The sequence below is a fragment of the Galeopterus variegatus genome, unplaced genomic scaffold (genome assembly GCF_000696425.1).
Source record: "Galeopterus variegatus unplaced genomic scaffold, G_variegatus-3.0.2 Scaffold882, whole genome shotgun sequence".
Taxonomy (NCBI): domain Eukaryota; kingdom Metazoa; phylum Chordata; class Mammalia; order Dermoptera; family Cynocephalidae; genus Galeopterus; species Galeopterus variegatus.
The window spans coordinates 53329-72267 of NW_007726993.1; the positions used below are offsets into that span (position 1 = coordinate 53329).

At 37.4% G+C, this 18939-nt stretch overlaps 1 long non-coding RNA gene and 1 pseudogene across 1 annotated transcript; one reads left to right on the forward strand and one right to left on the reverse strand.

Annotated features, from left to right (window-relative positions):
- Positions 1 to 6582: 6582 nt before the first annotated feature.
- LOC103590817 lies at positions 6583 to 14350 on the reverse strand. Its single transcript, XR_550511.1, has 4 exons — positions 14268 to 14350; positions 13584 to 13846; positions 9367 to 9470; positions 6583 to 6857 (listed from the first exon to the last, which is right to left on the reverse strand). It is a non-coding gene; the product is annotated as an uncharacterized LOC103590817 (long non-coding RNA).
- A 3702-nt stretch (positions 14351 to 18052) lies between these two features.
- Positions 18053 to 18352, forward strand: LOC103590818 (annotated as a pseudogene).
- The last annotated feature ends 587 nt before the right edge of the window (positions 18353 to 18939 follow it).

The window sequence follows — 18939 nt, forward strand, 5'->3', positions numbered from 1 at the left end:
ATATTAAGTGAAACGAGTCAGGCAGAGAAAAAGAAATACCACATGTTCTCACTTATTGGTGGGAGCTAAAAATAAATAAATAAATTCACTCACACACACAAAAAATAACCGGGGGTGGGGGGGGAGAAGATATAACAAGTACAATCCTTTGAAGTTGTTACAACAAGCAAACGGAAAGGACATTGTTGGGTGGGAGGGGGGAGAGGGAAGAGGGAGGGAGGTTTCCGTGCTGGGCCATAATAATCAACCACATTGTATATCGACAAAATTAAAACTTAAAGGAAAAAAAAAAAAAAAAGACAGAGTGGTATGGGCATTAGCATAGACAAAAGATAGAATAAAACAAGAAACCCAGAAATACTGATGCTTGACTTATGACAAAGGTAGCATTGTAGAAAAGAAAGGTCTTTGCAATAAATGCTGTTGAGACAAGGAGGAATGTGTAGAGAAAATAACTTCTACTACATCATACACAAAAATTAATTTCAGACAAAACTATAAAGGTTTTAGAAGGCCATATAAGAGAATATCTGCATTTCATTTCGGTAGAAAAAAATTCCAAAGCAGAAAACAAAAAGTATTAACTGTTGATAAATTAGACAGCATTAAGTATAAGATCTTCTGTTCATATAAAGATTCTGTCAAAAAAGTAAAAGGCAAGTCAGAGGAAGACAATAATTGCAATACATACAAGTGTACCTCAAAAAGTTCATAGAAAAATAGAATTAAAAGATAATACGGGGCCTGCCCTGTTTCTTACTCAGGAGAGTGCAGAGCTGGTAGCACCGATGCCGCGGGTTCGGATCTTATATAGGGATGGCCGGTGCGCCAACTGGTTGAGCGTGGTGCAGGACACACCATGCCGAGGGTTGTGATCCCCTTACCAGTCAAGAAAAAAAAAAAAAAAAAAGATAATATGAATCTTTCCATGAACTTTTTGAGGACCTCTCATATAAAAAATGGACTATATTCAGAATATACTAAGAACTCAGAAAACAAGATAAAAAAATGAAAACAGTTGAAACACAGACAAGATACCTGAACAAACACATCATAAAAGAAATACAATTTGCCGATATAAAAAATCATAACCTCATTAGTCATCAAAGAAATGCAAATTTAAAACACACCATCCAAAACTAGCTATAATTTAAAAGTCTAAAAATATTGAGGTCACTAGACTTTAGAGTATAACTAAAATAAAAAATAATGGGTTTAAAGAAATTGTTCAGTCAACCAACATTTATTGAAATCTACCTGTACCACATTCTGTGCTGGGAGCAGGACATACAAAGATGTACAAGACAGTTCCTGCCCTCAAAAATCTAACACAATCAGAAATCTCTCACAATGCAATATAAGTTGATACTGGCTTTGGTGAAATATTAGTGTCTTTTCATGTGTATACCCACTCAACCATGTTTTTAAACTACCAGAGAGTAGGGGCCATTGTGTTATATTTCTTCGGTGGTCTCCAGTGTTTGTAGGCAGACAGCTGATTTCACTATGGATGGATATCTTTTGAGGGTTTCAGAAGAAATTACAGAGGATGTAAATACAAAAAAATCGAAAGTACTAAAGCTTTACCATGTGATTCTGGGGTGGGAGTGTGGGAAAAATGGCTGGGTCATTTAACAATATACAAGGTATTGTGCTATGGCTTATACAAATGTGAACTCAAATTTTCTAACTCCAGAGGCAACTTGTAAATTTTAATGGAGAGCACTGGCTTCAACATCATGAACATGAATAATAATAACAAAGATTTTTTTTCAAGGTTTATTTTGAGTTCAGGTTCACAGAGGAAAATATGATGACGTCAAATTCACTAATCCTACCTCTGTACTTGATTTCCAAATCAGAGACAACCTTGAATCAACTTCAACCTGTATCAGTTTAAACATTCTCTACAACAATGGAATTGGCCATAAGGATGAAGTCGCAGAATCACAGGCAAAATCCACAGATCAAGTTTCACTCAGGGAATCATAACCGTCCAAATGGTAGTCTACATTAACTTAGTCACTCATTATTTGCAAGAGTATTAGCTCTGAGATACATACACACACACACACACACACACACACACGTACATATATATAACACTGAGAATCTATAAACGCACACAGGCTTAAAACAGATACAGAATTTAAAACATCCTATTACATACCTGCTTATGTTTCTACTGTACTGAGTGTATTTATATGGATATTATTTAAGAGAACATGTAAGTGTAAAGAGAGAAAGCAAAAGTTTCCAGGTCAGAATTATATGTAACTCAACTATTTCTAAGGTTCCAAGGACCAACTATTAGGGTATATTTTATGAAAAAATAGGAAATCTGGAATTATACTTCAATATAATTATAAGCATTATAAGGATTCTGGACAGTTCACTTCCAAATATTCAGCCCAGGGTCAGACTATACAACTCAACTTTTAGTTTGTGAAATGAAGACACTGAAGACAGGAGCAAATTTTCTTCTAGCAAGGAGGGATCAATTAGCTATGAAGAGACACCATTCTTCTCTAAAGGCATAATACCTTACCTCTACGAAGCTCTGTCTCCTGCCAGCTAATCTAGTTTAGGCTAACTAAATTCCACAAAACAATACCTTGCCCTATCTAGTACTACTCCATACACATAACTACTTATGATTCAATAGCATCAGAACAAACCACAAGGGGCCAGCCTGTGGCTCACTCGGTAGAATGCGGTGCTGATAACACCAAGGCCACGGGTTCGGATCCCATGTAGGGATGGCCGGTCTGCTCACTGGGTAAGTGTGGTGCTGACACCACCAAGTCAAGGGTTAACATCCCCTTACCAGTCATCTTTAAAAAAAAAAAAAAAAAAGAACAAACCACAAAATCTGTTTCAATGTAGAAAATATAAATGAGTCATCTACCTCAAGCCCAGCCAGAACACTGGACAAAGCAACATATCAATGCATAAGCTGTTGCCAGTGAGATTTATGCTGCCCTAAATGGAAGCACCCTGACTCAAACCGGGAAAGTCTCCTGTCTAGTTTGTTTTCTGCTGCTTATAGCAGAAAACCTGAAACTGGGTAATTTATAAAGAAACAAAATTCATTTCTTAGTTCTAGAGGCTGGGAAGTCCAAGTTCATGGGGGCGCATTTGGTGAGGGGCTTCTTACTGGTAGGAACTCTTTGCAGAGTCCTGAGGCAGTGCAAGGCAATCACATGGTGAGAGGGCTCTTAACACTGTAACAATGGAGATTAAATTTCAACATGAGTTTAGAGGGGACAAATATTCAAATCATGACAATGCCATTTTTTCATGGCTAATATTCTCATTTCCCTGTTTCTCCCCAGCCTTGCTTTGAAGGTATGTTCCCTACCTCACTATAAGTACATTAAGGAAAAAAAAGAAGTAAAGATTTCATGGGACAGCCACTGACCCCAGAGACCCCTGGACCCTGCACCTGCCGACAGTGCCTGTGCAGCTGTGGCTGTGGTAAGTTTTTGATATAGGAATCCTTCACTCTTCCTGGCCATTCTTTGCTTGGGAATAGCCTTAGCTGTTCCAACACAAGATCACAGTTTAGATGCACAATGGAACTTCTGCACAGTAGAAGGCAGAATACAGGAAAACATACAGACCAAGTAAAAAAGGATGGAAAGCAGTGTGGGAGATGAATATGAAAATGACTGAAGAGCACAAACACAAACACAGCCAAAGGAAACCTGGCTTCCCAGCAGCAATGAATGCCTCTGGTAACGTGTTACAAATCTCCCCTACAAAATGGCAGCTCTTCAAAGCTATTCATATGGTCCACAACCCTTCTGAATAGCCGTATCAAAATATGCCAAAGTATATTTTGGGGGTAATTTTTTATGTGTCCTTCATAGGTAATCTCTCACTCAAACAGTTCACAGACATTCTTCAGGGGCTTCAAGGTCTAGTTTGTTCTGACAATTTTTAACTTAGTTACTTAGGACTTCTCTAAGCTCAACAAAATTCTACAGCTCACAGGAAGTAAGTTTAGGAAGCTCAATGTGGCTTAAGAGGGGTATCACTGGTAACAGTGGATTTAGGGGTCTGCCAAGCAGAAAAAGGATATGAAAAGGTTCAGGAATCTCTTCCCTTCCTCACATGTCCTCTCATCTCAAACACTGGCCGGAATTCCAACCCAGTACTAGTGAATACCAAAGAAAAAGGCACTTTCAAACATCAAAATTGAGCAATGCACCCCAAAATGCTTTGCTTCTGAGAGGAAAAAACAAACTCAGTTTCTCCTCCTCTACTCTCACAACAAATCATTTCTGTGACCTCTGGTCACCAATTTTCTCCCACCAGCAACCAGTTCTCTGGCAGATTCTTCAGTGGACACCAACTGAATGTCCTGTTAATTCAATTCAATTCTGACACTACCTGCAGATAGTATCAGATCCCACAGGTGAGGGCTCAGCCCCACAAGACTGTGCCCCTACTTTAGATGCCAATTGCAAGTTACAGGTTGTCACATGTGCTTCTGATCAACGGGCTATATACTGGGGTTTCCATGAGCCCCTTTCTTGGGTTCAATTAATTTGCTAATACAGCTCACAGAACTCAGGGAAACACATACCTTTAGTCATTAATTATAAAAGATATTACAAGGATACAGATGAACAGCCAGATAGAAGAGTTGAATAGGGCAAGGTATGGGAGAAGGGGCATGAAGCTTCCATGCCCTTTCTGATCACACCACCCTCCAGGCACCTCACGTGTTCAGCTATCTGGAAGCCCCCTGAACATTGATCTTTTGAGTTTTTATGAAGGCTTCATTACACAGCCATGATTGACTAAATTACTGCCCACTGGAGATCAACTTAACCTTCAGCCCTTCTCCCCTTTCTGGAGAAAGGAGGTAGGGCTGAAAGCCCTAATCCTCTAATCCCACCTTGGTCTTTTCAGTGACAGCTCCCATCCTAAAGCTATCTAAGGGAGCCAGCCATCAGCCAACTTATTAGGATACCAAAAGACACATAACTTTGGAGATTCTAAGGGTTTTAGGAGCTGTATGGCAGGATATGGGACAAAGAACAAATGTATATTTCACACAACACACACACACACACACACTCATCAGCCAACTTATTAGCATACAAAAAGACACATAACTTTGGAGATTCTAAGGGTTTTAGGAGCTGTATGGCAGGATATGGGACAAAGAACAAATGTATATTTCACACAACACAAACACACACTAATCAGCCAACTTATTAGTATACAAAAAGACGCATAACTTTGGAGATTCTAAGGGTTTTAGGAGCTGTATGGCAGGATATGGGACAAAGAACAAATGTATATTTCACACAACACACACACACACACACACTCATCAGCCAACTTATTAGCATACAAAAAGACACATAACTTTGGAGATTCTAAGGGTTTTAGGAGCTGTATGGCAGGATATGGGACAAAGAACAAATGTATATTTCACACAACACACACACACACACACACATCTCCTGGACAACTTGGTATATGTAAAAATCTTTCTCTAAATATTCAAAAAGGCTAACCAAAGAGTAGCACAGAGAGAGAGAAATTTAAGATGGCAGTTTAAGACTGAATCAAGAGTAAAATCCAAGTCTCCTTTCATCTAATCAATAAAAAAACAACTTCAGATTTAAAACATCTGCTATCTTTGGAAAGATGTGCTAATTATAATTCAGAAATTGACTTTTTATATAGGTTTTAGAGAGAGAAACATTGTTTCACTCTAAAGCAATCAGGATTCCTGCCCTATAACTGGTCCATTAAGGCACTAGTGGTTACAAGGCCTTTTTCAATATTGTTCACATTAACAGTTTTTACCAAGAATGAGTTTTCTGATGAATGGTACAATTGAACTGTTGCTAAAACCTTTCCCACAAGTGGGACATTCGTAAGGTATCCTCCTAGTGTGGGTTCTGATGAACAATGAGAAGCGAGCTCCAATTGAAGCTTTTCCCACAAACTTAACTCTTGTAAGTTCTTCCTCTTCTGTGGGCTCTTTGTTGCATAGAAAAAAACTGAAGCTTTTCCCGTACTGGAAGCAACAATATGGTCTCTCTCCCTTCTCGGTCGTCTGATGCATCACAACTTGGGAGCTGCAACTGAACCTCTGACCACACTCTGAAGATGTGTGGGGCCTCTTGCCAGTGTGCATCCTCTGGTGCTGGAGCAAGTTGGAGCATAGCTGAAGTTCTCCCCACACTCCTGATACTCAGGGCTTCTCCCCACTGTGAAGTCCCTCATGGACAATCAGGCTAAAAATCTAGCTGAAGGTCTTCCACGACTCACAGCACTTGGAAGGCTTCTCCCCATGTGTGTTCTCTCAAGGGTAGGGAGATTGGAGCTCTTGCTGAAGTTCTTGCCACATTCTTCACAGTAGTTTGGGTTTTCACCAGTGTGTACCCTCCGATGGGTGATGAAGGCTGAGTTCTAGCTGAAGGACTGCTCACAGTCAGGGCATTTATAGGGCTTCTCCCCAGTGTGAGTTTACTAGTGACTAATAAAGTCTGGACTGTTACTGAAACTTTTCCCACAGTCTGGGCAATAATAGTGTTTATCTCTTGTGCAGATCAGCTGATACTTAAGAAGTTGTGAGCGTTGAGTAATATTCCTATCACACTTAGAACATATATATGTTCCAAGACCCCTCATGACTTGCAAATAACCTTAAAGTGCCCTCCTTAGGGATGAACTTTCTCTGCCGATGTTCCATGGATGTCATTTCACATTCAAAAGCAAAGTCTTTCTTTGATAATACTGTCCAGAAGCTAAAAATGCATTATCCAGCAACAGTTCAAGAATGTTCTTTTCTATATTGTTGTCTTCCTTCTCACTTCTTATTTCAAAACCTGAAAGAATGAAGAGAAAATGCAGTTATCTTATTTTTCATTGTAAGATCAGAATTAGGATTAAGGGGCCTTAAGAGTTTTGTTTTTAAGATTATTTACCTTAGGGTTCTGCACATGACACCTTACGATTTAGACATTTCTTTTCAAAAATAAAGCAATGTTTTGTTTTGTTTTTTTTTCTGTTGGTAACGCAAAAGATGCAGATAGTACCAATATATACTCATTCAATACATGCTATTTGATAATCTGCTTTTGACTTCAATATATAATAGGTATTTTCCATGCTCCAAATTTAGATCTACACCATTATTTTTATTTGCTTCCTGGTATTCTAGTACATGGATTAAAATGAAGTGGCTATGAGCATCTCTTTTAGATTGAGAGAGTCATGAGTTTGAATCCCGACTTCACCATGTGCTAGCGTGGCTCCTTGGGCAAATTATTTAATCTCTCTCTCTCATTAACTGAGAAAGGGGATTATAACATCTATGATAAATATGTGATAATTAAATAAAACAATGCCTAAAAAGAATTTTCAGAATGTCTAATACATAATAATAGCTTAATAGATGATTGGCACTATCTTTGAAAAGATAACTTATTTTAAATAATTACCTATAATAGGCATATAGATTGCTTCTAATTTTTCCTTTAAAAACAATAGCACCATATATCCCCTTTTATATAGAATATTTTCCCATTTGTGTAATTTTTTTTTAGGTTTAATCTATAAATAAAATTCCTGAGTCAAAGAAAATGAACAACAAGTGTTTCTAATCTCCACCAAAGGTTTCACAACCTTAAAACTGAGGAAACTATAATACATAGGCAATGCAAAGAAAAGGATTAAAGCAGAGTGCCATGAAATGAAGAAAACAGAAAAGGTACAGTCTAGCTTGTGGAAATTTTATTGTACAGAGGAGATAGAGGGAAGAGAGTTTAGTAGAGAAGTTAAAAGTATACACGAGCTCTAAAGTCAGATAGTCTAGATACTCTTATCTGTCCATATTAGCTGTGTAACTTCGGACAAATAACATCAAAAGAAAACCCTAGTAAATATGAATAGTGTATTTTCTTAACTGTGTGGAATGAATAAACTAACGTGAAGGGTTTTGCATAGTGCCTAACCCAAGTAAGTGCTCATAGTTGATAAATATAATACCAGCAAAACTAGAAAATGAAATAGGAAACAGCAGAGCACAGAAAAAGAGAGCACCCCAAACTAATGCTTCAAGAAAAACATATTCTTTATATTAAAAATGGATGATAGCACACAAAATAAGAGCAAGAAAACTAAAATCAGCCGAGTTCTAAACAGATAATACTGTCATGCTCAAGAAGTGGCTAATTTGGTGACAAGTTTTTAAACTTTTCAGTGTCTCATTTTCCTCATCTGTAAAACTAAATGGTAATAATGCAGTAGTAGCCATCTCACAGGGTTATGGTGGTGAGTTGAACATAAAGAACTAAGAACACTGAATGGTATATAATAAATGTTTAATAAACATTAGCTATCAATATTATCATCATCACCACTACTACCACCATTGAAATGCAAGGATAGTTTGACTTTAGGAAAAGAGAAAACCCACAATCACTGTAATTGCTGCTGGAAAGGCATTTCATAAATTTCAACACCCATTTCTTTTAAAAATGCTTAGCCATCTAGAAATATAAGGGAGTTTTATAGGTATTAAAAAAGAAAAAAAAACTATAGCAAATATCATTCTTGAAGGATGTCTACTATTACTGCTTTCATTCAGTATTTTTCTGGATGTCTTACCCAATGCAATAAGACAAAAACAAGAAACAAGACATATAAATTTTAGAAAATAAGAGACAAAATTGTTTCTTTATAGATTGCTTGCAGTTCATCTGAACAGCCAGAAAATCTGAGGCTGGGAAAACTATTGGAATTAACATCTAAAATTCAGGACAAGCATTGAAACTGAGTCTTCAGAGAGATGGCCTAATATAAAAATAACATATGCTGATATGTCAAAGAGATCATAGATGTGAAGCTCTTGGTAAATTTTGGGTGCTGTGTAAATAAAAGATATTTGTTTTTTAAAGAAGAAAAGCCAACATATATAAAAGTCAGTAGTTTTGCTATATTTGCCAGTAATAATTGTATCAGGGTTCTTGGTTACAAGAACCTAATACTAGTCTGTTTAAGCAAAAAGGAAAATTATTGAGGTTTACAGAATTAATAAAAGGCTGGAAAATGAGGGTTGGAAAATAGGGAAGAATTAATGGTGCTAGGCAGCAGGAATCATAACAAATAATAACATAGCAAGAAAAGCCTAATAAAATAAAGATAGCATAACTAAAAGAAAAAAAGAGTAACCTAACCATGCAATAACATCCTTCACTGCAATGAATTCACCTCCAACCACCTCCAAAAATTTTTATCAGGATCAAAGTTCCTAAAAACACCTGATTAGCCAAAGCCACGGCAACTGCCCACCCCTTTGTGAGCCACAATGAGAGACAGTAAGGAGTAACCTACCTTTTAGACTTTCATGGACAGAGGCAGACACTATTTCCACATATGATGGAGGAATTACCCAAAAGTAAAATCAGGATGCTTTGGGAAGGAGGTAAAGGCTGATGCTGGGCAACCAAAAAGAAAAATGACAGATTTGAACACAGATTTATTAAATATTGTTGTCATCAATGTTAGATTTTTTAGATGCGGTAACAGCATTATCGTTCTGTAGGAGAATATTCTTATTCTTAGGAAGTATGTGACAAAATAAGGGTAAAATGTCATAATTTCTGCAACTTTCAATTGTTCCAACAAAATAGGAGCAATAAAGCAAGTATGACAAAATGTTAACAACTGGTAAATCTAATTCACCATGTCCAGAACAAAGGCTTAGGGCATCACTATATTATTCATTCACCCTTTTCATTGGTTTGAAAATTTTCAAAGTAAAAAGTTTGAGCAAATCTTAATACACAGAAACTAGTATGACCTAAAAAAATATTAAATTTTGATATATTGGCTTTGTAAAGAAAAATTGTATCAAGACTGGCAGATGGTAGTCATTAAGTCAGATATGAGGTTGCAAGAACTGGCAAGGCTTCCAGAAGCCTGTTTGGCACTGTTAAAAAAAATTTTTTTTAATTAATTGCCAACATTTAAAAATAAGATTTCCCAAAAATAAAATATCCTGACTTCTATCTTGTCCTGAAAACCTAGAAGATCTGTAAGTATTAGGTCTGCTTTACTACATGAAACCAACCAGTGAGGACTGAGCAAAGACTCAGTTCACTTCAGTTTGCAACTCTCCCTATTGCTTACACCTGGCCAGAGTCACTCATTTACATTAGACAATTGGGGTTGAATTCTTGTGGGCATTTAGATTATGATTTGTGATTTCAAATAGTAAGTACTTGCTAAACACAACCTATTACCCATGCAATTAGCTACTGAATGCACAACCAAATGAATTTCCTAATCGAAAAAAGTAGAAATGTTTTCCAAAAAGGAAAAAAAAAATAGTCACAAAGAAACTTTTCCAAATTCTAGGGAACCTAGTCCTGAGATATTTTTTCATACTTTGTAACAATTTTAACTCTTTTTCCTGCTTCTACCCCAAGAATGATATAAGAAGACTTAGAGGAAGAAAGAAAACATTTCCATTTTTATAAGGTTAGAAGGCTCTGGATTCAAAGGAAAATTACTCTAAGGGGCCTAATATCAGATGAAGCCACCAAATCAGGAGTTATAACCAAGATAAACTTTGGAAATTCTATGATAAAGTAAATAAGCAAAGAAAAGGCAATGTTGTACTCACTCAGAAGTCACAAAGAGAAAGAAAGAAAAAGGAAATTGATTTTGTACAACGCACCCGAGAGAAAGAAGAAATGTATTACAAGGCACCCAGGTTCAAATGCACAGGAAGAGGATGGGTGAGACTAAAAACTTGACCTGCCATGGAAAAGAGACCTAAGGTTTAGTTCACCACAAGCTCAATATGGGCCAATAGTATGGCACAACTATTAGAAATACCAACAATGGCTAAGGAGAAACACACATTGTTTAATTTACTTGAAGAGCTATCATCTGGAATATTGTTTATCTGTCTTGAAGGCAGAAGTAGAATCTATTAACAAAAGTTAAAGGGAGGCATATATATAGCCTAATATAAAGACCTTTCAAAATAATTAGATCCACACAACAATGTAGGAGACCACATCATGAACATTTATAGAGAAGCTGAATTACCATGTGTTTGGTATGGGGGAGAAGGGATTGGAGCATGAAGTCCAAAGTTGAAGAAAACGACCTCTAAGGTCTCTTCAAACATAAGCAGTTTCAAATAGTGGAAAGATCAGAGGCTATGTTATCAGTTTGACCAAAGTTTGAATTCTGGTTCCATTACTTAACTACTACCTGGCTATGTTCAAAACTTACTAGATGTATGATGTCAGAATCAAAATGTAGCCATGTGTGACAAACTCTAATAAAAAATAAAGCCAGAAGGCTGAGAAGGGAGGGCATTCACACATACATGCCTATAAGAACCATTACAAAGATTTACACATATATGCCTGTAACAAAAACTTTTGCCAAGGACTTTTCCAACCACAACTTGCTACATGAGTCACAAGGACAGTTAGCCAGATGTACAAGAACACTTGCTTGACACTGCCTCCACTAATGAACTGGCATCAACTCCTTTGTTAAGTCCCTGTAACCAATGTTCTCCTTGTTTAAAACCAAATTATGTAAAAATTTTCTTGTTTGCCTTTAAAAACCTTTGTCTTCCTTTATGCACATAGTTTTGTTTTGGGGGGTTTTTTTTTGGCAGCTGGCCAGTATAGGGATCCAAACTCTTAACCTTAGTGTTATAGCACTGCACTCTAACCCACAGAGCTAACCAGCCAGGCTCCTATGCACATAGTTTATTATGGCACATGTATTCCTACTGCAATGTCCTGGCCCAAATAAACCCTACTTTATATATTTGATCTCAGTTTCTTTTTTAGGTCAACAATTACCTTGGGCAAGTCATTTAACTTCTCTGAACCTCAATAAATCCACATCAATAAAACAGAGACTATGATATTGTAATTATAAAATAAAACCATATAAATACAGCATTTAGCAAAATGCTTATCATCTACCATGTCTTCAATAAATAAATGATAATTTAGTCATTTATTTGAAAAGCTTGCTCTGCAAATAACATCTTTGTGTATACCACACAATAATTTAGACTTATAGTACTTGTTTAACAGAAAGTTTGGGCCGGCCCGTGGCTCACTCGGTAGAGTGCGGTGCTGATAACACCAAGGCCACGGGTTCGGATCCTATATAGGGATGGACGGTTTGCTCACTGGCTGAGCATGGTGCTGACAACACCAAAGCCAAGGGTTAAGATCCCATTACCGGTCATCTTTTTAAAAAAAAAAAAAACAGAAAGTTCTATTTGTAATAACTTTGTTTCTCTAAATAAATGGAATATTTATGACAATCAGACCTTTCATATAGGTCAGATCATATGCTCAAGGCACTTGATGACATCTGGTGGCAGTTTACCTACATAATGCAATTTAGTTTTGAAAGGCTCTTCAAAATGCAAACCTAACATTCTGTAGATCTCATGGCAGTTTTTGTCCAGAGATAGACATTGACCTTATAATCTCAGGAAATCCAGTTACTAATTAAACATAGTAATTTGAGAGGCAAACTTACCAAGCAACTTTAGAAAACACTTTTTAAAAATCAACTATTGTTTGCTTCTGCTTACTTGCCACATTCCAAAACCTTAGCCAGATGGAGACTCGGCTAGGAGTTCATCCAGAAAATGGAATGATTATTTTGGGAGATAATTATGGGGGAAGAGGATGTGAGGAATAAGAGAAATCTGGTTGAAGAAGGCTTTGTGATGTAAATATAAAAAACCATGGGCTCTGGAGTTAGGAAGACCTGAATTGATTTCTAGCATCATCATCATTCACCAAACATGCGACCAAAAGGAAGTTTCTGATCCTCGATCCATTTTCTTATCTGTAAAATGTGAATAGCACCTAATTGGCCAGGTTATTAGGGGACAGTGTAAAGTTCAGTCTATTCTGCTGTAAAGCATGTGTCTATAACTCAAATTAGCTCCATGTGACTAGCATATAGGGGAATGAAGCCATCATTACACAGAAGTTGCAATGGTTCATATGTAATTTTTTCAGAATGTTACTGCCTTGCACCACCAACTAACAGCATCTGAACTTAAGCACACTAATGTAACTGAACGTAGCAAACTATGGAGTAATCGTATATGATTCATAGTGTACATCATACTCATTCACTCCACATTCTTCTTTTTGGCCACAGCTCTGTTATGGAAGTAACTGACATGAAATTTCCCCAGATTTTTGTGCATTTTGCTCTTATCTCCATAACTCAGCACCACATCTCTTCCCTACATCAAGCCACCTTCACCTTTTTAAGCTAAAGTCCCAAATTCAGTTATTTCTTTATTCAATAGTTTAACACGTCTATTTAAGTATGTGAGTTTTTTTCATTAGAATTGCTTTTGCGGGCCAGCCTGTGGCTCACACCACATTTTGACTCAGAGTTGTCAATTTAGAATATTGCCCTCTGTGCCATCATGAGCACTGGGATACAGCATTTCTTAAAAGAAGCCATAAATGTATTAAAAGACATTGGTGCTAGGCTTTGATGTCAGTTTTGCAATTATGTGTAACCTAGCTTACCGTGGCTCCTCTTCAGGAATGTGGCAGAATATACTTTATTCACTACTTTCCCTACAACCATTTCATTCCGGGAAGTTAAAACAGCACTCCCCTATTATCTCCAAGATTTTCTTTCAACCCATCGACACCCATTCTGCAAGTTTTGATGCTTATGCTTTTGATGTTTGCAAATGCACAGGTAATGACTTTATCACCACTGCCACCTGGTCAGAAAAGACTGTAAGCTGGCATCAGCTTCAAGACATTCCCATTTTCAAAGATTCCTAAAACATGAAAAAACGCACATCAAAGAAAATCAATGAAATAGGTAACATAGAATTATCCTTACATAATAGTACCTTATGACATTATTACTATTATTATCTTCATTTTACAGGTGGACTAAAGCACAGAGAAGTAACTTGCCCACGATCACAGAGTTAATCAGTGGGGGAACTGGGGTTCAAATCCAGAAGACTGGCTCTAGAGCCCATACTTTCAAGTAGCCCTTTGCTTCAAGGCAAACATTTACACTAAGGCAAATTTAGTGGTATAGATCATAATCAAAAACCCTAAGACCTACTGCTAGGTTTTAAGGAATTTAGTATCTATATAAAAGGCCACTGGCATAACTGCTCTAATTCACCATATCTTAAAAATCAGAAATGTTGGTTAATTCCAGCTGCTCGTTCTTCAAACACTCACCTGGGTGCATCTTCCTTGACGTCACTTTTTTTGAGACACAGCATTCTGCTCCTTGTTCCAGACTAGAGAGCAGTACAGCTTCTGAAAACTGGGATTCCTGCACATGAGGAAAGACAAGGAATGTGACTGACTGTATATAACTCACCCAGTGCTACTCCTAGACTCAAAGATCAGGGACAAGCTGTGACAAATGATTATGCCAAGTGATTCAAATTACCACTAATTAAGTCTTGGATAAAACTCTCTACCTTAGATAATATGGGCTTTTTTTCTGTTGGAAGCCTTTGATTAATGTCTATCTTCCCCAAGAAAACTGTAAGCTCTGTGAGGGCAAGAACCATCTTACTTTTCCCACCATTATATCACCAGTACCTAGAACATATATGACACACAGCTACGTAAAAACTAAATAAAAATTGAAATTATCTTTAAAAGCATATTCTCAAACATATTTGCTTTCTAAAGCAAGATGATAAGGAATGGGAATTTTTAGACACATAAAGACTGCTAAGGTTTCGTAGAGTTTCTTAAAAAAGACAATCTTCACAAGCTTAAAAAGAACAGAGAATTGCATAGATCCTTCCAAACCTTACTCAACTGAATACACAAAGGTTATCAAATTTACTTTCTCATCTAGGCCAGCAACAGAACCAGCCCAATGCCCACTGGAGGGTTCTGAGATGTGGCCAGGGCCTCAGCCCTGCCCCCACCACCATACATCCAGGACAACAACAGAGCTAGCCCTTTGCACCAGGGATCCTGAGACCCGGCTGGGCCAGGCCAGCCCAGCCTTGACCCGACCTGCAACCACATCCAAGAATATACTTATTAACCACGTGTTTCTTTGGGGCGTGTGACTTATCTTCATGTCCTTCACGAAATTGCTGCTTAGATGTTTCTAATTCATTTTTAAGAGTTCTTTTTGCAATAAGGATTTTAATCTTTGTGTGTTTAAAAAAAAAAGGATAGAATAGAATAATCATTACTAAAGGCTGGGAGGCATGGCGGGGGGAAGATTAGGGGTGAACTAATAGAGACAAAACTATGCTATCTACCCTAAATGAATCATTCTGCATGTATTGATATGCATGTATTGAAACAACACACTGTACCCCACAAAAATAAATATAAATAAAATTGAATGTAAAAAAAATTACTTCCCTTCAAGCAGCCCCCAAAAACTTCTGAAATCACACTTTCTACATATACATTTTTTTATTACTATAACATACACATAAGGTCTTACTCAGCCAACTACCCTGACTGCCTATTGCCAAAACTTCAGAAGCCAGAGAAAATAAACTTCTGGAGCTGAGAGAAATCCCCAATCACTAATTATAGTGATTAATCAGGAGTCACAACAAGGATTCAAAGATAAGGCTAAGATCCAATTGTCTTTGCCCCAGCCAAGTTTCCCTAAATAAGAATTAATAAAGTTCCGGGAGAAAAAATCATTTTGTTTGTCATTCAAGCAGACAATCGTTTGCCTATCTTTACTACTGGTACAAGATAAAGACAGCACAGCAATCAAATGATACAAAGTAAAATAGCTAAATTCATTATAGTTTAACTATGGAAGTAGCTTATTATCCCTGGATTTCAGAACTAGAAATTATATAATTATTGTCAGAGTTTCTATCTGAATGTTTATGGGGTGAGTTAAAACCTCAAGGCTTTCCTCCTTGACTGAAATTACTCCAGCCCCACCCTCACCTGTGTGGCTATTGCTTGGCTCCTCCTTACCGTAACTCTGAGCATCCAAGAGCCATGGCTCTTCCCCTTGTCCCAACCAAGGAGTAACTAATAATTAGATTTGGGGTTCTAAAGGCCTGTTAATAAGAAATTGAATGGGAGGTAAGAAGTTAAAACAATATTATCCAAAAAATCAAACTTCCCTCACTCTCTCCCCTCTCCTCACTCTCACTTTCTCAGTATTCAGCACTTCTCAAAGTTTTCCACTGAAACACCTGTAAAAGGTAAATGTTCAGGTATAGTAACTGGTCTTTTTACTTAACAGTGGGTGTTTAGTAAATGTTGGATGAATGGGTAGATGGATGGATATCATTTCAAAAGGTAACCTTTAGACCTGTGGAAAACCAAATTGCTCTTGATCCAACCCAAGGAAGCCCAAGGGTCTCAGCAGAATTAAATAAAGACAAAATAAAACAAAACAAAAACAAACAAACCAAACTGGAACTCATTTAAAAGCCATGTTTTCAGAGCAATCCCAAAGACATATCTGTCCAGATGCAAAGCGGCAGAACATAACTATTCATACCTCTCAAACACACCCAAGGCAATATGGAATCTGGGCCATCCAAAGTGGATCCTGAGTCTAGTAATAAGGACCAGAAATAAAGACACCTAGAGGTGGACCGGTTAGCTCAGTTGGTTAGAGTGCGGCCTTGTAACGCCAAAGTCATGGGTTTGAATCCCTGCACCAGCCAGTGCCCACCCCCACCCCACCCCCCAAAAAACCAACAATTTTTTAAATAGCCAGAATTGGTTGGCATGTTTTTGTCTGACTGTCCATACAAACATTTTCATGAACAGTGAAGTGTGCCATCCTGCCTTAGTTCCTAGAGCACATGGGTTCAAAACAGCAGACAAAATGCAATTACTCAAATATTAAACAAAAGAATAAACATTATTATGGCAAGAAGATAAATGAAAAATCTAGAATCCCACCTTTCTCCATAGTAAAATCCTGCCTTGAACTTCCCACAGGTCCGTGAGGTAGGTGTGAAGTAAAACATAAACCAAGAGTGGCAGACCTTGGGCTAAATTCTCCTCTTCCCTTGTTCTACATCAAAATATCCACAAGGAATATAAAGACTGAATACAATTGTGGCCTAAGAGTTTCACCTGAAGTTTCAGAAAATCTAACTCCAAAGCTCAAGAAAAATTTCTCCTCTGCTTTTTAATCAAAAAGTGATGCGAGACTGTGGCACTAGATCAAAGCAGAAAGAATAATCTTGGTGCAGCAGAATTGTGTATTCATCTTGTATCCACAGAACTTAATTCAGTAACTTAACACCAATAAAGTTGGATGGATGGATGGATGGATGGATGGATGGATGGACAGATGCAACGATGATTGTAATGACCTCTGCTGGCATCAGAGATGTGTATGGAATAGGAAACCCTAAAGTCTCTGAAGTGGTTCAAAAAGAGGTGTGAACCCAACTTCCTCTTCATTTCGGCTTGTTATACCTGAGCACAGAACAAGATCTGCCTCTCAGCTATGACCTGGCATGACCTAAATATGGCTCTAAAAACAGAGGACCGAATTTATTTTAAAGAATATTAAAACTCTAATTCGAACCTAATTTTAACTGTAACTTAATAGTTTTGGTAATAGTGTTGATAACAGCTAACTCTTGCATGGTGCCAGGGACTGTTCTAAGCAACTGAGGTATATTAATCCTCACAAGAAACATATGAGGTAGGTGCTACAAGGGAACTTGAAAAAGTTCATGAAAGATTTGTATTATCTTTTAATTCTATTTTTGTATAACTTTGTGAAGTACCCTCATATTATCTTCTTTTTACAATACAGAAAATAAGGCTAAGACAGATTAAGTTGGTTACTCAAAGACCCACAGCTAGAAACCCTAAGTCTGAAAACTTCCAAAAGAGAAAATCCTTACTTTTCTGCTCTAGAAATGGGATCAGTTACATCTTTTTTAGACTTAAAAATTGAGAGGCTGAACAGTTCTTCCGGAACAGGGGTGCATGGGGAGGAAGGTCAGGTCCAGGGACTCTTGATCCTTGCTTTTCAAGAAATGTCTTCACTTTCAGAATATGCCTTACATATGTCTCTTCTGAGTGCCTGGCTATTTGGTGAAGTTGTCAGGTCTACTGATTCTAAATCCATGAAAGTAGTGAAACTGTTTAGTGAACACCCTTTGAACAAGAGGAAGGAGACTTATGACCAGTATCCAGACCACAATACTTACTTTGCACTCATGGGGACACTCTGTTTTCTCGGCCTCTACAAGGATGAGCAAAGGCGTCTAAAGAAGCTTCGTGGAAAGGGGAAACCAAGGAAAGGAGAAGGGAAAATAGCAGCAAAAAAGAAATAGTGTTGGCCCAGCAAGAGAGATTTCTTCCTCAGTGACTGAGAGAAGAAAGTGTTATTTGTTGTCTTTCCACATATTGGAAGAATGTAATCTTCCTAAATTAAGGTTATTCAGAGAAACACAATCATCTCTGTGTTGAAATCTAATCCAATTAAATTGTGACTGGTTTCTCGAACACAATCTAATTCTGCAAATTTATTTTAGGCTTGGTTTTGTAATCTACATTTTACCTAATTTTCTAATGAAATGAGAATGTAAGTTATTGTTTAATGACTTTTGGGGTGTTTATGGGATGTTGGGGAAGTGGAAGGGAAACCTCATTAAATGAGTATCCTGAAAAAAGAAAAATTGAGAGGCTGAATTTCCTAGTCTTGATGGGGAAATGTTGCTATGAATTTCTAGGACATGCCCATATATGGCCATTAGTGCTGTTGACTGTTTTCACAACTAGCTTGAAATAGCCAATGCCTGCTCTACACAAATCATTCCTGTACTACCTAGGGAAGTTGGCTCAAACCTTCATCTCCCACTATCTGTACTTGGAAATGTCTCCCACCCCCTTCTTATGATATATCTATGAGAAAATAATC